Source organism: Balaenoptera acutorostrata, chromosome 3 (assembly GCF_949987535.1).
Source record: "Balaenoptera acutorostrata chromosome 3, mBalAcu1.1, whole genome shotgun sequence".
NCBI lineage: Eukaryota > Metazoa > Chordata > Mammalia > Artiodactyla > Balaenopteridae > Balaenoptera > Balaenoptera acutorostrata.
In genome coordinates, this window is record NC_080066.1 from 56,580,043 (window position 1) to 56,597,359 (window position 17,317).

The 17,317-nt window shown below is 55.1% G+C and overlaps 7 non-coding genes across 7 annotated transcripts; all 7 read left to right on the forward strand.

Annotated features, from left to right (window-relative positions):
• Positions 1-139: 139 nt before the first annotated feature.
• LOC130707954 (small nucleolar RNA SNORD116) lies at positions 140-232 on the forward strand. Its single transcript, XR_009007984.1, has one exon. It is a non-coding gene; the product is annotated as a small nucleolar RNA SNORD116 (small nucleolar RNA).
• A 2,667-nt stretch (positions 233-2,899) lies between these two features.
• LOC130707852 (small nucleolar RNA SNORD116) lies at positions 2,900-2,992 on the forward strand. Its single transcript, XR_009007881.1, has one exon. It is a non-coding gene; the product is annotated as a small nucleolar RNA SNORD116 (small nucleolar RNA).
• A 2,689-nt stretch (positions 2,993-5,681) lies between these two features.
• LOC130707955 (small nucleolar RNA SNORD116) lies at positions 5,682-5,774 on the forward strand. Its single transcript, XR_009007985.1, has one exon. It is a non-coding gene; the product is annotated as a small nucleolar RNA SNORD116 (small nucleolar RNA).
• A 2,667-nt stretch (positions 5,775-8,441) lies between these two features.
• On the forward strand, positions 8,442-8,534 carry LOC130707853 (small nucleolar RNA SNORD116). The gene has a single exon (XR_009007882.1). It is a non-coding gene; the product is annotated as a small nucleolar RNA SNORD116 (small nucleolar RNA).
• A 2,689-nt stretch (positions 8,535-11,223) lies between these two features.
• Positions 11,224-11,316, forward strand: LOC130707956 (small nucleolar RNA SNORD116). Its single transcript, XR_009007986.1, has one exon. It is a non-coding gene; the product is annotated as a small nucleolar RNA SNORD116 (small nucleolar RNA).
• A 2,668-nt stretch (positions 11,317-13,984) lies between these two features.
• LOC130707854 (small nucleolar RNA SNORD116) lies at positions 13,985-14,077 on the forward strand. Its single transcript, XR_009007883.1, has one exon. It is a non-coding gene; the product is annotated as a small nucleolar RNA SNORD116 (small nucleolar RNA).
• A 2,689-nt stretch (positions 14,078-16,766) lies between these two features.
• LOC130707957 (small nucleolar RNA SNORD116) lies at positions 16,767-16,859 on the forward strand. Its single transcript, XR_009007987.1, has one exon. It is a non-coding gene; the product is annotated as a small nucleolar RNA SNORD116 (small nucleolar RNA).
• Positions 16,860-17,317: the final 458 nt, after the last annotated feature.

Consider the following 17,317-nt stretch of genomic DNA (forward strand, 5'->3'; position numbering starts at 1 on the left):
TGTGGATTGATTTTTCCTCTTACTGAGTGGCCTGAGGGCTGTGGATTCTCCAGACTTTTGCGGTAGCCCAGGCTCATGGCTCCTGTACAGAGCCCCGCGCACACCCCGGTTGTGTTCTGTAGCGTCCCAGCATGGGCTTGGATCGATGATGACACCCTTGCATGCATTCCTTGGAAAATCTGAACCAAATGAGTGAGAACACTCTACCGTCTCCTCATCGAAACTGAGCTTCAGCACGTTTCCTCCCTCAGGGGGAGAGGACAGTTAGGAATGAGTGCCAGCGTCCCCCGCCGACATGCATGCAAACACCACCAAGGACTCCAGTATTGGAGGGGCTCCTGTCTGAGGGTTGACCGTGTCTGCACATTAGCTGTGTTTCTGTGAATCCCGGGTCCCTGCTGAATGGCTGTTGAGGGAATGCGAGGGGGCAGGCTCTCCTGCTGGTCTTAAGAGTCGGAGTGTGTGCTGGTCTAGGCCCAGTTAGCTTGCAGTTGGGAGGTGAGTTTTGGCCAGGATCACGCTTCGTGCATGCCATTTTGGGGGTTGATTCTGGAAGCCAAAATGAGCAAGCGTCCCTGGTTGGTGCCTGGAACCTCAGGCCAGGCCCGTGGCCCTCCCTGTTCTTGCGTTTTTCACGGTGAGGTTCTTGAGTGCCTAGTGAGGCTGGAGCAATGGGCGGGGGTGAGCTCGGTTTGGCATCGGCGGAAAGGGGCTGATGGATTAGGCCTCGCTGCTGCCCTTGTTTGCTTCTCTACTTTAACTCCCGGCACAGTGTTGATGCCAAGGGGTTCATCGTGGAGTGGGGAGAGGAACGAGTGCTGAATGTAAACCTGCGTGGATTACTGATGGCTCGCACAGGAAGGTAAGGGAAGATGAGGACATGTCCTTTGTGATGTCATGGAATAGGCTATCATAATTGAGTTGCAGGTGCTGGCCTCAGCTTCCCTAGGATGTGTCATGTTCGTGATTGGCTGGCATCAGCCGCCTATGGAGGGGATGGCTTTGGCAGTTCAAGTGGATGAGGTGAGGTAGGTAACCTGTGAAGATTTGGAATCCCATTGCCAGAGGAAAGACACCCAAAGGGTGTCTTGCGAGACATAAAGAAGATTGACAAGGTGACGCGTCTGTGCTGGCCTCCTTGGAGGATGGTTAGTTATGCGAACATCCCCTTTGGCCACTTTGTTTTCTTGTTTGGGAATGTGCAAAGCGAAAGTTCTTCTCCCGGGGGGGGCATGACTCGGCTTGCGAACAGCCAGAGGTTTATCTGGAGCAGTCCGTTGGGGGGACAGAGGTGGGGGCACTGATGCGGCGCCAGGCGCACTGTCGTGGACAGCCACTCTGCCCTTTCAAGTTTCCAGGTCCCCTCGTGTGGCAAAGGTTTTCCGTTGAAAGTCTGTCTCTGGTCCTCGGGGACAGTGTCTTTGATCACTGTGAGTTCCACGGTAGTGTCACTGTGGCAGTGGAGAATCGCCAGGATGCATGGCGTGGGGTGGGTATCATCAAAGCAGACAGGCTTGCGGTGTGTCTTCCCTGCTGTTCAGTGTCTCCGTATTCGCATGATGTCTGTGGCTTCAAGTAGAGTCAAGTTGCCCTGCAGGCAGGAGGAGGGCACTAAGGACGAGGCTGTGTCGCGTTTGAGCGTTTCCTCAGTGGTCAGGGCCGCCAAACCTACCAGTTGGAAGCTTGCCTATACGTGGCCGGGAAGGTGGCCTAATTTCCACTATGGGGTTCCAACCTGTGTCCTGGTTGCTGAAGCCCAACACTTCCCATTGAGGGCATTCCCACGGGGTCATGGAAAGTGATTTGGTCTAGTTGGCGAGATGAGGCATTTGGGCCGAAGTCCGTTAACCCCTTGAGAAGTGCCAGGCTGCATGTTGCCTTTCAGCAACTGCAGGTCGGTGTCAGCCCGCCCATGGGAGGTTACCTTGCTTCCGGGAGCACTGGGAGTGACCCCAAGGGCACATCAGATGTGGTGGTAGGTGGCAGGATCTCCAGGTCCACATAGGTGTGACACCCACGGCCGGGAGGGAGGTCTCGTCCAGTGTTTGTGCTTTGGTCAGAAGGCGTGGCTGTGGGAGAGCCGGAGTCTGTGGCCTATTTCGACAGCCCTGGGGGTCAAAGTTCGCATGCGGCCTCATGAAGCTGACAGGGGTCTTTCTCCTTTCAGTTGGGGGTCCAACCAGGGGGCTGTGTATAAACTATGACGTTTAGTGTTAGAGGTGTCTGCAGAGGGCCACAGGGACACCCAGAGACCAAGACGCGTATTTAGCGGCACACAGAGGAATCCACAAACGCATCCTCGTGCACAGTCACAGTCACACACGCCCATATGTGTGGATACACACATACAGTGTCTCACACACCGACCAACGTACGTGCGTAACTTCCTTCAGTCGTGCTGTGAGACACACAATCAGGTTTGGTAAGGGAGAGTGGTACTTGGGAAGCAGGTTCCAGTCTCACGCCCAGGTTAAGTGTTCACAAAAATCATGTTCTCTGAGGACCCTGGTGCAATTCAGAAACCTGCGTGATTTCTGTCCACTTCTCATGTGCAGTTGCAGGGTAAGGCTGGCTGTCGGCAAAGAGAAGAAGAACATCGCGTTGTCTGATGACTGGATGTGCTAAGGAGAACTGGAAAAAGTGGGGCGGGTGCACGTTGCCGAGCATGACTGTGGATATCTCAGGACGGTAGGCATTCACCCATACTAAGATGTGCCATTGGATTTTAGGTTTTCCACAGATGGGCCCAATGGTTGCAAGAGTGGATTGACTGTTGGTCTTGCTGCGTGGCCTGAGAACTGTGGATTCCCCAGGCAGTTGGAGTACTTCCAGGTCATGGCTCCTCTGCAGAGCCCCACGGCCTTCCCTTTTGTGTTCTGCAGGGTCCCAACACGTCCTTGGATCGATGATGACACCCTTGTATGCATTCCTTGGAAAATCTGAACAAAATGAGTGAGAACGCTCTACCGTCTCCTCATCGAAACTGAGGTCCAGCACGTTTCCTCTCTCGGGAGTATGGGACAGTTAGGAGTGAGGGCCAACGTCCCCTGCTGACAGGCATGCAAACACCACTAAGGGCTCCAGCATTGGAAGGGCTCCTGTCTGAGTGTCGACCATGTCCGCCCATAAGCTGGGTCATCTATGAATCCCCGGTCCCTGCTAAAAGGCCGTTGAGGGAATGCAAGAGGGCAGTCTTTCCTGCTAGTCTTCAGGGTCGGAGTGTGTTCTGGTATAGACCCAGTAAGCTTGTAGCTTGGAGAGGTGATTTTTGGACAGGATCACGCTTTGTGCATGCCGCTTCCGAGGTTGATTATGGAAGCCAAAATGAGCAAGCTTCCCTGGTTGGAGCCTGGAGCCTCAGGCCAGGCCTGTGGCCCTCTCTGTTGTTGTGTTTCGCCCGGTGAGGTTCTTGACTGCCCAGTGTGGCTGGAGCAGTGAGCGGGCGTGGGTTGGAGTGGGCGATGGCGGTAGGGGGCTGATGGTTTAGGCCTCAGTGCTGCCCCTGTCAGCTCCTCTGCTGAAGTTGCCGGCACACTGTTGGCGCTAAGTGGATCTTCGTGGAGTGGGGTGTGGATCGAGTGAAGCATTTCAGCCTGGGTGGTGGCTGCTGGCCTGGAGAAAAAGGTAAGGTATCATGAGGAAAGGTCCTGTGTGATGTCGTGGGATGGGCTGACATCATTGAGTTGCAGGCGCTGGCCTCGGCTTCCCAAGAATGTGTCTTGTTCGTGATGGGCTGGCATAAGCTGCCTATGGAGCGGATGGCTTTGGCAGTTCAAGTGGGTGAGTTGAGGTAGGAAACCTGTGTAGAGTTGCGATGCTGTTGCCCGAGGAATGACACCCAAAGGGTGTCTTGCGGGAAGTAGAGAAGATCGACATGGTGAGGCGTCTGTGCTGGCCTCCTTGGAGGTAGTTGTGTTATGCGAACATCCCGTTTGGCCGCTCTGTTCCCTTGTTTGGCAGTGTGTAAAGCGAAAGTGTTTCTCCCGTGGGGGAATGACGCGACCGGCCAGTGTAGCAGGCAGGCCTTTCGAACAGCCAGAGGTTTATCTGGAGCAGTCCATTGGTGGGGCAGGGATGGGGGCCCCGTTGCCATGCCTGCTGTGCTGCCATGGCCAGCCACTGTTCCCTTTCAGGCTTCCAAGTCCCCTCGCATGGCAGAGGTCTTCCGTTGAATGTTTGTCTGTGGTCCTCGGGGACCATGCCTTTGATCACTGTGAGTTACTCGGTAGTGTCACTGTGGCAGTGGAGAATTTCCAGGATGCATGGGGTGGGATCAGCATCAACGAAGGAGACAGGCTTGTGGTCTGTCTTCCCTGGTGTTCAGTGTTCCCGTGTTCTGAAGATATTTGTGGTTTCCAGTAGGGTCGTGTCGCCCTGTGGGCTGGAGGAGGGCACGTAGGACGAGGCTCTCAAGGGTTTAAGCGTTTCCTTAGGGGTCAGGGCCGCGAACATTCAAGATGGGAGCTGCCTGAGACGTGGCTGGGAATGTGGACTAGTTTCGGCCGTGGGGATCCGACATGGGTCATGGTGGCTGAAGCCCACCACTTCCTGTGGTGGGCATTCCCACGGGTCAATGGAAAGTGATTTGGCCTAGTTGGCGAGAGGTGGCACGTGGGCCCACGTTCGTTAGCCCCTTGAGTGGTTTCAGGCTGCATCTTGGCAGTAGACAGCTGCCGGTCGGTGTCAGCCCGACCATGGGAGTTCCCTTGCTTCCGGAAGTGCTGCGAGTGACCCCAAATGCCCATCAGATGTGCTGGTAGCTGACAGAGTCTCGAGGTGCACGTAGATGTCACAGCCAAGGCCCGGAGGCAGGTCTCGTCGAGTCTCTGTGTTTTGGTCAGAAGGCGTGTCTGCGGGAGAGCGGGAGTCCGTGGACTATTTCAACAGCCCCTGGGGGTCAAAGTTTGCCTGTGGCCCCTTGAAACTGACTGGGGTCTTTCTCCTTTCACTTGGGGGTCTAACCAGGGTGCTGTGTATAAACTATTTCTTTTATTGTTGGACTCCTCTTCACAGGGCCATAGGGACACACAGAGACCAAGACGCGTTTTCAGCGGCGCACAGAGAAACCCACAAGCATGTCTGCATGCGCTGACACAGTCACACACGCCCACACACGTGAACACACACATACAGCCTCTCACACACCGGCCAACGTATGTGCCTAACTTCCTGCAGTCGTACTATCAGACATGCAGTCAATTCTCGCTAAGGGATAGAGGTCCTTGGGAAGCAGTTTCAGAACTCAAGGCCAGGTAAATGTTTTTATGGATCATGTCCTCTGAGGACACCGGTCCACTTATGAAGCCTCGGTGATTTCTGTCCACTTCTCAGGTGCAGTTGCAGGGAAAGGCTGGCCGTCGGCACAAACAAGAAGACCTTCGTGTGCTCTGATGACTGGAGGTGCTATGAAGAACTGTAAAAAGTGAGGCGGGCCCATGTCCCCGAGCATGGTCGTGGATCACTCAGGACGGTAGGTATTCAAGCACCCCAAGATGTGCCATTAGATATTAGGTTTTCCTCAGACGGGCCCAGTGGCTGCAAGTGTGGATTCATTGTTCCTCTTGCTGAGTGGCCTGAGGGCTGTGGATTCTCCAGGCTTTTGCGGTAGCCCAGGCTCATGGCTCCTGTACAGAGCCCCGCGCACACCCCGGTTGTGTTCTGCAGCGTCCCAGCATGGGCTTGGATCGATGATGACACCCTTGCATGCATTCCTTGGAAAATCTGAACCAAATGAGTGAGAACACTCTACCGTCTCCTCATCGAAACTGAGCTTCAGCACGTTTCCTCCCTCAGGGGGAGAGGACAGTTAGGAATGAGTGCCAGCGTCCCCCGCCGACATGCATGCAAACACCACCAAGGACTCCAGTATTGGAGGGGCTCCTGTCTGAAGGTTGACCGTGTCTGCACATAAGCTGTGTTTCTGTGAATCCCGGGTCCCTGCTGAATGGCTGTTGAGGGAATGCGAGGGGGCAGGCTCTCCTGCTGGTCTTAAGAGTCGGAGTGTGTGCTGGTCTAGGCCCAGTTAGCTTGCAGTTGGGAGGTGAATTTTGGCCAGGAACACGCTTCGTGCATGCCATTTTGGGGGTTGATTCTGGAAGCCAAAATGAGCAAGCGTCCCTGGTTGGTGCCTGGAAACTCAGGCCAGTCCCGTGGCCCTCCCTGTTCTTGCGTTTTTCACGGTGAGGTTCTTGAGTGCCTAGTGAGGCTGGAGCAATGGGCGGGGGTGAGCTCGGTTTGGCATCGGCGGAAAGGGGCTGATGGATTAGGCCTCGCTGCTGCCCTTGTTTGCTTCTCTACTTTAACTCCCGGCACAGTGTTGATGCCAAGGGGTTCATCGTGGAGTGGGGAGAGGAACGAGTGCTGAATGTAAACCTGCGTGGATTACTGATGGCTCGCACAGGAAGGTAAGGGAAGATGAGGACATGTCCTTTGTGATGTCATGGAATAGGCTATCATAATTGAGTTGCAGGTGCTGGCCTCGGCTTCCCTAGGATGTGTCATGTTCGTGATTGGCTGGCATCAGCCGCCTATGGAGGGGATGGCTTTGGCAGTTCAAGTGGATGAGGTGAGGTAGGTAACCTGTGAAGATTTGGAATCCCATTGCCAGAGGAAAGACACCCAAAGGGTGTCTTGCGAGACGTAAAGAAGATTGACATGGTGACGCGTCTGTGCTGGCCTCCTTGGAGGATGGTTAGTTATGCGAACATCCCCTTTGGCCGCTTTGTTCCCTTGTTTGGGAATGTGCAAAGCGAAAGTTCTTCTCCCGGGGGGGGCATGACTCGGCTTGCGAACAGCCAGAGGTTTATCTGGAGCAGTCCTTTGGGGGGACAGAGGTGGGGGCACTGATGCGGCGCCAGGCGCACTGTCGTGGACAGCCACTCTGCCCCTTCAAGTTTCCAGGTCCCCTCGTGTGGCAAAGGTTTTCCGTTGAAAGTCTGTCTCTGGTCCTCGGGGACAGTGTCTTTGATCACTGTGAGTTCCACGGTAGTGTCACTGTGGCAGTGGAGAATCGCCAGGATGCATGGCGTGGGGTGGGTATCATCAAAGCAGACAGGCTTGCGGTGTGTCTTCCCTGCTGTTCAGTGTCTCCGTATTCGCATGATGTCTGTGGCTTCAAGTAGAGTCAAGTTGCCCTGCAGGCAGGAGGAGGGCACTAAGGACGAGGCTGTGTCGCGTTTGAGCGTTTCCTCAGTGGTCAGGGCCGCCAAACCTACCAGTTGGAAGCTTGCCTATACGTGGCCGGGAAGGTGGCCTAATTTCCACTATGGGGTTCCAACCTGTGTCCTGGTTGCTGAAGCCCAACACTTCCCATTGAGGGCATTCCCACGGGGTCATGGAAAGTGATTTGGTCTAGTTGGCGAGATGAGGCATTTGGGCCGAAGTCCGTTAACCCCTTGAGAAGTGCCAGGCTGCATGTTGCCTTTCAGCAACTGCAGGTCGGTGTCAGCCCGCCCATGGGAGGTTACCTTGCTTCCGGGAGCACTGGGAGTGACCCCAAGGGCACATCAGATGTGGTGGTAGGTGGCAGGATCTCCAGGTCCACATAGGTGTGACACCCACGGCCGGGAGGGAGGTCTCGTCCAGTGTTTGTGCTTTGGTCAGAAGGCGTGGCTGTGGGAGAGCCGGAGTCTGTGGCCTATTTCGACAGCCCTGGGGGTCAAAGTTCGCATGCGGCCTCGTGAAGCTGACAGGGGTCTTTCTCCTTTCAGTTGGGGGTCCAACCAGGGGGCTGTGTATAAACTATGACGTTTACTGTTAGAGGCGTCTGCAGAGGGCCACAGGGACACCCAGAGACCAAGACGCGTATTTAGCGGCACACAGAGGAATCCACAAACGCATCCTCGTGCACAGTCACAGTCACACACGCCCACATGTGTGGATACACACATACAGTGTCTCACACACCGACCAACGTACGTGCGTAATTTCCTTCAGTCGTGCTGTGAGACACACAATCAGGTTTGGTAAGGGAGAGTGGTACTTGGGAAGCAGGTTCCAGTCTCACGCCCAGGTTAAGTGTTCACAAAAATCATGTTCTCTGAGGACCCTGGTGCAATTCAGAAACCTGCGTGATTTCTGTCCACTTCTCAGGTGCAGTTGCAGGGTAAGGCTGGCTGTCGGCAAAGAGAAGAAGAACATCGCGTTGTCTGATGACTGGATGTGCTAAGGAGAACTGGAAAAAGTGGGGCGGGTGCACGTTGCCGAGCATGACTGTGGATATCTCAGGACGGTAGGCATTCACCCATACTAAGATGTGCCATTGGATTTTAGGTTTTCCACAGATGGGCCCAATGGTTGCAAGAGTGGATTGACTGTTGGTCTTGCTGCGTGGCCTGAGAACTGTGGATTCCCCAGGCAGTTGGAGTACTTCCAGGTCATGGCTCCTCTGCAGAGCCCCACGGCCTTCCCTTTTGTGTTCTGCAGGGTCCCAACACGTCCTTGGATCGATGATGACACCCTTGTATGCATTCCTTGGAAAATCTGAACAAAATGAGTGAGAACGCTCTACCGTCTCCTCATCGAAACTGAGGTCCAGCACGTTTCCTCTCTCGGGAGTATGGGACAGTTAGGAGTGAGGGCCAACGTCCCCTGCTGACAGGCATGCAAACACCACTAAGGGCTCCAGCATTGGAGGGGCTCCTGTCTGAGTGTCGACCATGTCCGCCCATAAGCTGGGTCATCTATGAATCCCCGGTCCCTGCTAAAAGGCCGTTGAGGGAATGCAAGAGGGCAGTCTTTCCTGCTAGTCTTCAGGGTCGGAGTGTGTTCTGGTATAGACCCAGTAAGCTTGCAGCTTGGAGAGGTGATTTTTGGACAGGATCACGCTTTGTGCATGCCGCTTCCGAGGTTGATTATGGAAGCCAAAATGAGCAAGCTTCCCTGGTTGGAGCCTGGAGCCTCAGGCCAGGCCTGTGGCCCTCTCTGTTGTTGTGTTTCGCCCGGTGAGGTTCTTGACTGCCCAGTGTGGCTGGAGCAGTGAGCGGGCGTGGGTTGGAGTGGGCGATGGCGGTAGGGGGCTGATGGTTTAGGCCTCAGTGCTGCCCCTGTCAGCTCCTCTGCTGAAGTTGCCGGCACACTGTTGGCGCTAAGTGGATCTTCGTGGAGTGGGGTGTGGATCGAGTGAAGCATTTCAGCCTGGGTGGTGGCTGCTGGCCTGGAGAAAAAGGTAAGGTATCATGAGGAAAGGTCCTGTGTGATGTCGTGGGATGGGCTGACATCATTGAGTTGCAGGCGCTGGCCTCGGCTTCCCAAGAATGTGTCTTGTTCGTGATGGGCTGGCATAAGCTGCCTATGGAGCGGATGGCTTTGGCAGTTCAAGTGGGTGAGTTGAGGTAGGAAACCTGTGTAGAGTTGCGATGCTGTTGCCCGAGGAATGACACCCAAAGGGTGTCTTGCGGGAAGTAGAGAAGATCGACATGGTGAGGCGTCTGTGCTGGCCTCCTTGGAGGTAGTTGTGTTATGCGAACATCCCGTTTGGCCGCTCTGTTCCCTTGTTTGGCAGTGTGTAAAGCGAAAGTGTTTCTCCCGTGGGGGAATGACGCGACCGGCCAGTGTAGCAGGCAGGCCTTTCGAACAGCCAGAGGTTTATCTGGAGCAGTCCATTGGTGGGGCAGGGATGGGGGCCCCGTTGCCATGCCTGCTGTGCTGCCATGGCCAGCCACTGTTCCCTTTCAGGCTTCCAAGTCCCCTCGCATGGCAGAGGTCTTCCGTTGAATGTTTGTCTGTGGTCCTCGGGGACCATGCCTTTGATCACTGTGAGTTACTCGGTAGTGTCACTGTGGCAGTGGAGAATTTCCAGGATGCATGGGGTGGGATCAGCATCAACGAAGGAGACAGGCTTGTGGTCTGTCTTCCCTGGTGTTCAGTGTTCCCGTGTTCTGAAGATATTTGTGGTTTCCAGTAGGGTCGTGTCGCCCTGTGGGCTGGAGGAGGGCACGTAGGACGAGGCTCTCAAGGGTTTAAGCGTTTCCTTAGGGGTCAGGGCCGCGAACATTCAAGATGGGAGCTGCCTGAGACGTGGCTGGGAATGTGGACTAGTTTCGGCCGTGGGGATCCGACATGGGTCATGGTGGCTGAAGCCCACCACTTCCTGTGGTGGGCATTCCCACGGGTCAATGGAAAGTGATTAGGCCTAGTTGGCGAGAGGTGGCACGTGGGCCCACGTTCGTTAGCCCCTTGAGTGGTTTCAGGCTGCATCTTGGCAGTAGACAGCTGCCGGTCGGTGTCAGCCCGACCATGGGAGTTCCCTTGCTTCCGGAAGTGCTGCGAGTGACCCCAAATGCCCATCAGATGTGCTGGTAGCTGACAGAGTCTCGAGGTGCACGTAGATGTCACAGCCAAGGCCCGGAGGCAGGTCTCGTCGAGTCTCTGTGTTTTGGTCAGAAGGCGTGTCTGCGGGAGAGCGGGAGTCCGTGGACTATTTCAACAGCCCCTGGGGGTCAAAGTTTGCCTGCGGCCCCTTGAAACTGACTGGGGTCTTTCTCCTTTCACTTGGGGGTCTAACCAGGGTGCTGTGTATAAACTATTTCTTTTATTGTTGGACTCCTCTTCACAGGGCCATAGGGACACACAGAGACCAAGACGCGTTTTCAGCGGCGCACAGAGAAATCCACAAGCATGTTTGCATGCGCTGACACAGTCACACACGCCCACACACGTGAACACACACATACAGCCTCTCACACACCGGCCAACGTATGTGCCTAACTTCCTGCAGTCGTACTATCAGACATGCAGTCAATTCTCGCTAAGGGATAGAGGTCCTTGGGAAGCAGTTTCAGAACTCAAGGCCAGGTAAATGTTTTTATGGATCATGTCCTCTGAGGACACCGGTCCACTTATGAAGCCTCGGTGATTTCTGTCCACTTCTCAGGTGCAGTTGCAGGGAAAGGCTGGCCGTCGGCACAAACAAGAAGACCTTCGTGTGCTCTGATGACTGGAGGTGCTATGAAGAAGTGTAAAAAGTGAGGCGGGCCCATGTCCCCGAGCATGGTCGTGGATCACTCAGGACGGTAGGTATTCAAGCACCCCAAGATGTGCCATTAGATATTAGGTTTTCCTCAGACGGGCCCAATGGCTGCAAGTGTGGATTGATTGTTCCTCTTGCTGAGTGGCCTGAGGGCTGTGGATTCTCCAGGCTTTTGCGGTAGCCCAGGCTCATGGCTCCTGTACAGAGCCCCGCGCACACCCCGGTTGTGTTCTGCAGCGTCCCAGCATGTGCTTGGATCGATGATGACACCCTTGCATGCATTCCTTGGAAAATCTGAACCAAATGAGTGAGAACACTCTACCGTCTCCTCATCGAAACTGAGCTTCAGCACGTTTCCTCCCTCAGGGGGAGAGGACAGTTAGGAATGAGTGCCAGCATCCCCCGCCGACATGCATGCAAACACCACCAAGGACTCCAGTATTGGAGGGGCTCCTGTCTGAAGGTTGACCGTGTCTGCACATAAGCTGTGTTTCTGTGAATCCCGGGTCCCTGCTGAATGGCTGTTGAGGGAATGCGAGGGGGCAGGCTCTCCTGCTGGTCTTAAGAGTCGGAGTGTGTGCTGGTCTAGGCCCAGTTAGCTTGCAGTTGGGAGGTGAGTTTTGGCCAGGATCACGCTTCGTGCATGCCATTTTGGGGGTTGATTCTGGAAGCCAAAATGAGCAAGCGTCCCTGGTTGGTGCCTGGAACCTCAGGCCAGGCCTGTGGCCCTCCCTGTTCTTGCGTTTTTCACGGTGAGGTTCTTGAGTGCCTAGTGAGGCTGGAGCAATGGGCGGGGGTGAGCTCGGTTTGGCATCGGCGGAAAGGGGCTGATGGATTAGGCCTCGCTGCTGCCCTTGTTTGCTTCTCTACTTTAACTCCCGGCACAGTGTTGATGCCAAGGGGGTCATCGTGGAGTGGGGAGAGGAACGAGTGCTGAATTTAAACCTGCGTGGATTCCTGATGGCTCGCACAGGAAGGTAAGGGAAGATGAGGACATGTCCTTTGTGATGTCATGGAATAGGCTATCATAATTGAGTTGCAGGTGCTGGCCTCGGGTTCCCAAGGATGTGTCATGTTCGTTATTGGCTGGCATCAGCCGCCTATGGAGGGGATGGCTTTGGCAGTTCAAGTGGATGAGGTGAGGTAGGTAACCTGTGAAGATTTGGAATCCCATTGCCAGAGGAAAGACACCCAAAGGGTGTCTTGCGAGACGTAAAGAAGATTGACAAGGTGATGCGTCTGGGCTGGCCTCCTTGGAGGATGGTTAGTTATGCGAACATCCCCTTTGGCCACTTTGTTTTCTTGTTTGGGAATGTGCAAAGCGAAAGTTCTTCTCCCGGGGGGGGCATGACTCGGCTTGCGAACAGCCAGAGGTTTATCTGGAGCAGTCCGTTGGGGGGACAGAGGTGGGGGCACTGATGCGGCGCCAGGCGCACTGTCGTGGACAGCCACTCTGCCCTTTCAAGTTTCCAGGTCCCCTCGTGTGGCAAAGGTTTTCCGTTGAAAGTCTGTCTCTGGTCCTCGGGGACAGTGTCTTTGATCACTGTGAGTTCCACGGTAGTGTCACTGTGGCAGTGGAGAATCGCCAGGATGCATGGCGTGGGGTGGGTATCATCAAAGCAGACAGGCTTGCGGTGTGTCTTCCCTGCTGTTCAGTGTCTCCGTGTTCGCATGATGTCTGTGGCTTCAAGTAGAGTCAAGTTGCCCTGCAGGCAGGAGGAGGGCACTTAGGACGAGGCTGTGTCGCGGTTGAGCGTTTCCTCAGTGGTCAGTGCCGCCAAACCTACCAGTTGGAAGCTTGCCTATACGTGGCCGGGAAGGTGGCCTAATTTCCACTATGGGGTTCCAACCTGTGTCCTGGTTGCTGAAGCCCAACACTTCCCATTGAGGGCATTCCCACGGGGTCATGGAAAGTGATTTGGTCTAGTTGGCGAGATGAGGCATTTGGGCCGAAGTCCGTTAACCCCTTGAGAAGTGCCAGGCTGCATGTTGCCTTTCAGCAACTGCAGGTCGGTGTCAGCCCGCCCATGGGAGGTTACCTTGCTTCCGGGAGCACTGGGAGTGACCCCAAGGGCACATCAGATGTGGTGGTAGGTGGCAGGATCTCCAGGTCCACATAGGTGTGACACCCACGGCCGGGAGGGAGGTCTCGTCCAGTGTTTGTGCTTTGGTCAGAAGGCGTGGCTGTGGGAGAGCCGGAGTCTGTGGCCTATTTCGACAGCCCTGGGGGTCAAAGTTCGCATGCGGCCTCATGAAGCTGACAGGGGTCTTTCTCCTTTCAGTTGGGGGTCCAACCAGGGGGCTGTGTATAAACTATGACGTTTACTGTTAGAGGCGTCTGCAGAGGGCCACAGGGACACCCAGAGACCAAGACGCGTATTTAGCGGCACACAGAGGAATCCACAAACGCATCCTCGTGCACAGTCACAGTCACACACGCCCACATGTGTGGATACACACATACAGTGTCTCACACACCGACCAACGTACGTGCGTAACTTCCTTCAGTCGTGCTGTGAGACACACTATCAGTTTTTGGTAAGGGAGAGTGGTACTTGGGAAGCAGGTTCCAGTCTCACGCCCAGGTTAAGTGTTCACAAAAATCATGTTCTCTGAGGACCCTGGTGCAATTCAGAAACCTGCGTGATTTCTGTCCACTTCTCAGGTGCAGTTGCAGGGTAAGGCTGGCTGTCGGCAAAGAGAAGAAGAACATCGCGTTGTCTGATGACTGGATGTGCTAAGGAGAACTGGAAAAAGTGGGGCGGGTGCACGTTGCCGAGCATGACTGTGGATATCTCAGGACGGTAGGCATTCACCCATACTAAGATGTGCCATTGGATTTTAGGTTTTCCACAGATGGGCCCAATGGTTGCAAGAGTGGATTGACTGTTGGTCTTGCTGCGTGGCCTGAGAACTGTGGATTCCCCAGGCAGTTGGAGTACTTCCAGGTCATGGCTCCTCTGCAGAGCCCCACGGCCTTCCCTTTTGTGTTCTGCAGGGTCCCAACACGTCCTTGGATCGATGATGACACCCTTGTATGCATTCCTTGGAAAATCTGAACAAAATGAGTGAGAACGCTCTACCGTCTCCTCATCGAAACTGAGGTCCAGCACGTTTCCTCTCTCGGGAGTATGGGACAGTTAGGAGTGAGGGCCAACGTCCCCTGCTGACAGGCATGCAAACACCACTAAGGGCTCCAGCATTGGAGGGGCTCCTGTCTGAGTGTCGACCATGTCCGCCCATAAGCTGGGTCATCTATGAATCCCCGGTCCCTGCTAAAAGGCCGTTGAGGGAATGCAAGAGGGCAGTCTTTCCTGCTAGTCTTCAGGGTCGGAGTGTGTTCTGGTATAGACCCAGTAAGCTTGCAGCTTGGAGAGGTGATTTTTGGACAGGATCACGCTTTGTGCATGCCGCTTCCGAGGTTGATTATGGAAGCCAAAATGAGCAAGCTTCCCTGGTTGGAGCCTGGAGCCTCAGGCCAGGCCTGTGGCCCTCTCTGTTGTTGTGTTTCGCCCGGTGAGGTTCTTGACTGCCCAGTGTGGCTGGAGCAGTGAGCGGGCGTGGGTTGGAGTGGGCGATGGCGGTAGGGGGCTGATGGTTTAGGCCTCAGTGCTGCCCCTGTCAGCTCCTCTGCTGAAGTTGCCGGCACACTGTTGGCGCTAAGTGGATCTTCGTGGAGTGGGGTGTGGATCGAGTGAAGCATTTCAGCCTGGGTGGTGGCTGCTGGCCTGGAGAAAAAGGTAAGGTATCATGAGGAAAGGTCCTGTGTGATGTCGTGGGATGGGCTGACATCATTGAGTTGCAGGCGCTGGCCTCGGCTTCCCAAGAATGTGTCTTGTTCGTGATGGGCTGGCATAAGCTGCCTATGGAGCGGATGGCTTTGGCAGTTCAAGTGGGTGAGTTGAGGTAGGAAACCTGTGTAGAGTTGCGATGCTGTTGCCCGAGGAATGACACCCAAAGGGTGTCTTGCGGGAAGTAGAGAAGATCGACATGGTGAGGCGTCTGTGCTGGCCTCCTTGGAGGTAGTTGTGTTATGCGAACATCCCGTTTGGCCGCTCTGTTCCCTTGTTTGGCAGTGTGTAAAGCGAAAGTGTTTCTCCCGTGGGGGAATGACGCGACCGGCCAGTGTAGCAGGCAGGCCTTTCGAACAGCCAGAGGTTTATCTGGAGCAGTCCATTGGTGGGGCAGGGATGGGGGCCCCGTTGCCATGCCTGCTGTGCTGCCATGGCCAGCCACTGTTCCCTTTCAGGCTTCCAAGTCCCCTCGCATGGCAGAGGTCTTCCGTTGAATGTTTGTCTGTGGTCCTCGGGGACCATGCCTTTGATCACTGTGAGTTACTCGGTAGTGTCACTGTGGCAGTGGAGAATTTCCAGGATGCATGGGGTGGGATCAGCATCAACGAAGGAGACAGGCTTGTGGTCTGTCTTCCCTGGTGTTCAGTGTTCCCGTGTTCTGAAGATATTTGTGGTTTCCAGTAGGGTCGTGTCGCCCTGTGGGCTGGAGGAGGGCACGTAGGACGAGGCTCTCAAGGGTTTAAGCGTTTCCTTAGGGGTCAGGGCCGCGAACATTCAAGATGGGAGCTGCCTGAGACGTGGCTGGGAATGTGGACTAGTTTCGGCCGTGGGGATCCGACATGGGTCATGGTGGCTGAAGCCCACCACTTCCTGTGGTGGGCATTCCCACGGGTCAATGGAAAGTGATTAGGCCTAGTTGGCGAGAGGTGGCACGTGGGCCCACGTTCGTTAGCCCCTTGAGTGGTTTCAGGCTGCATCTTGGCAGTAGACAGCTGCCGGTCGGTGTCAGCCCGACCATGGGAGTTCCCTTGCTTCCGGAAGTGCTGCGAGTGACCCCAAATGCCCATCAGATGTGCTGGTAGCTGACAGAGTCTCGAGGTGCACGTAGATGTCACAGCCAAGGCCCGGAGGCAGGTCTCGTCGAGTCTCTGTGTTTTGGTCAGAAGGCGTGTCTGCGGGAGAGCGGGAGTCCGTGGACTATTTCAACAGCCCCTGGGGGTCAAAGTTTGCCTGCGGCCCCTTGAAACTGACTGGGGTCTTTCTCCTTTCACTTGGGGGTCTAACCAGGGTGCTGTGTATAAACTATTTCTTTTATTGTTGGACTCCTCTTCACAGGGCCATAGGGACACACAGAGACCAAGACGCGTTTTCAGCGGCGCACAGAGAAACCCACAATCATGTCTGCATGCGCTGACACAGTCACACACGCCCACACACGTGAACACACACATACAGCCTCTCACACACCGGCCAACGTATGTGCCTAACTTCCTGCAGTCGTACTATCAGACATGCAGTCAATTCTCGGTAAGGGATAGAGGTCCTTGGGAAGCAGTATCAGAACTCAAGGCCAGGTAAATGTTTTTATGGATCATGTCCTCTGAGGACACCGGTCCACTTATGAAGCCTCGGTGATTTCTGTCCACTTCTCAGGTGCAGTTGCAGGGAAAGGCTGGCCGTCGGCACAAACAAGAAGACCTTCGTGTGCTCTGATGACTGGAGGTTCTATGAAGAAGTGTAAAAAGTGAGGCGGGCCCATGTCCCCGAGCATGGTCGTGGATCACTCAGGACGGTAGGTATTCAAGCACCCCAAGATGTGCCATTAGATATTAGGTTTTCCTCAGACGGGCCCAATGGCTGCAAGTGTGGATTGATTGTTCCTCTTGCTGAGTGGCCTGAGGGCTGTGGATTCTCCAGGCTTTTGCGGTAGCCCAGGCTCATGGCTCCTGTACAGAGCCCCGCGCACACCCCGGTTGTGTTCTGCAGCGTCCCAGCATGTGCTTGGATCGATGATGACACCCTTGCATGCATTCCTTGGAAAATCTGAACCAAATGAGTGAGAACACTCTACCGTCTCCTCATCGAAACTGAGCTTCAGCACGTTTCCTCCCTCAGGGGGAGAGGACAGTTAGGAATGAGTGCCAGCATCCCCCGCCGACATGCATGCAAACACCACCAAGGACTCCAGTATTGGAGGGGCTCCTGTCTGAAGGTTGACCGTGTCTGCACATAAGCTGTGTTTCTGTGAATCCCGGGTCCCTGCTGAATGGCTGTTGAGGGAATGCGAGGGGGCAGGCTCTCCTGCTGGTCTTAAGAGTCGGAGTGTGTGCTGGTCTAGGCCCAGTTAGCTTGCAGTTGGGAGGTGAGTTTTGGCCAGGATCACGCTTCGTGCATGCCATTTTGGGGGTTGATTCTGGAAGCCAAAATGAGCAAGCGTCCCTGGTTGGTGCCTGGAACCTCAGGCCAGGCCTGTGGCCCTCCCTGTTCTTGCGTTTTTCACGGTGAGGTTCTTGAGTGCCTAGTGAGGCTGGAGCAATGGGCGGGGGTGAGCTCG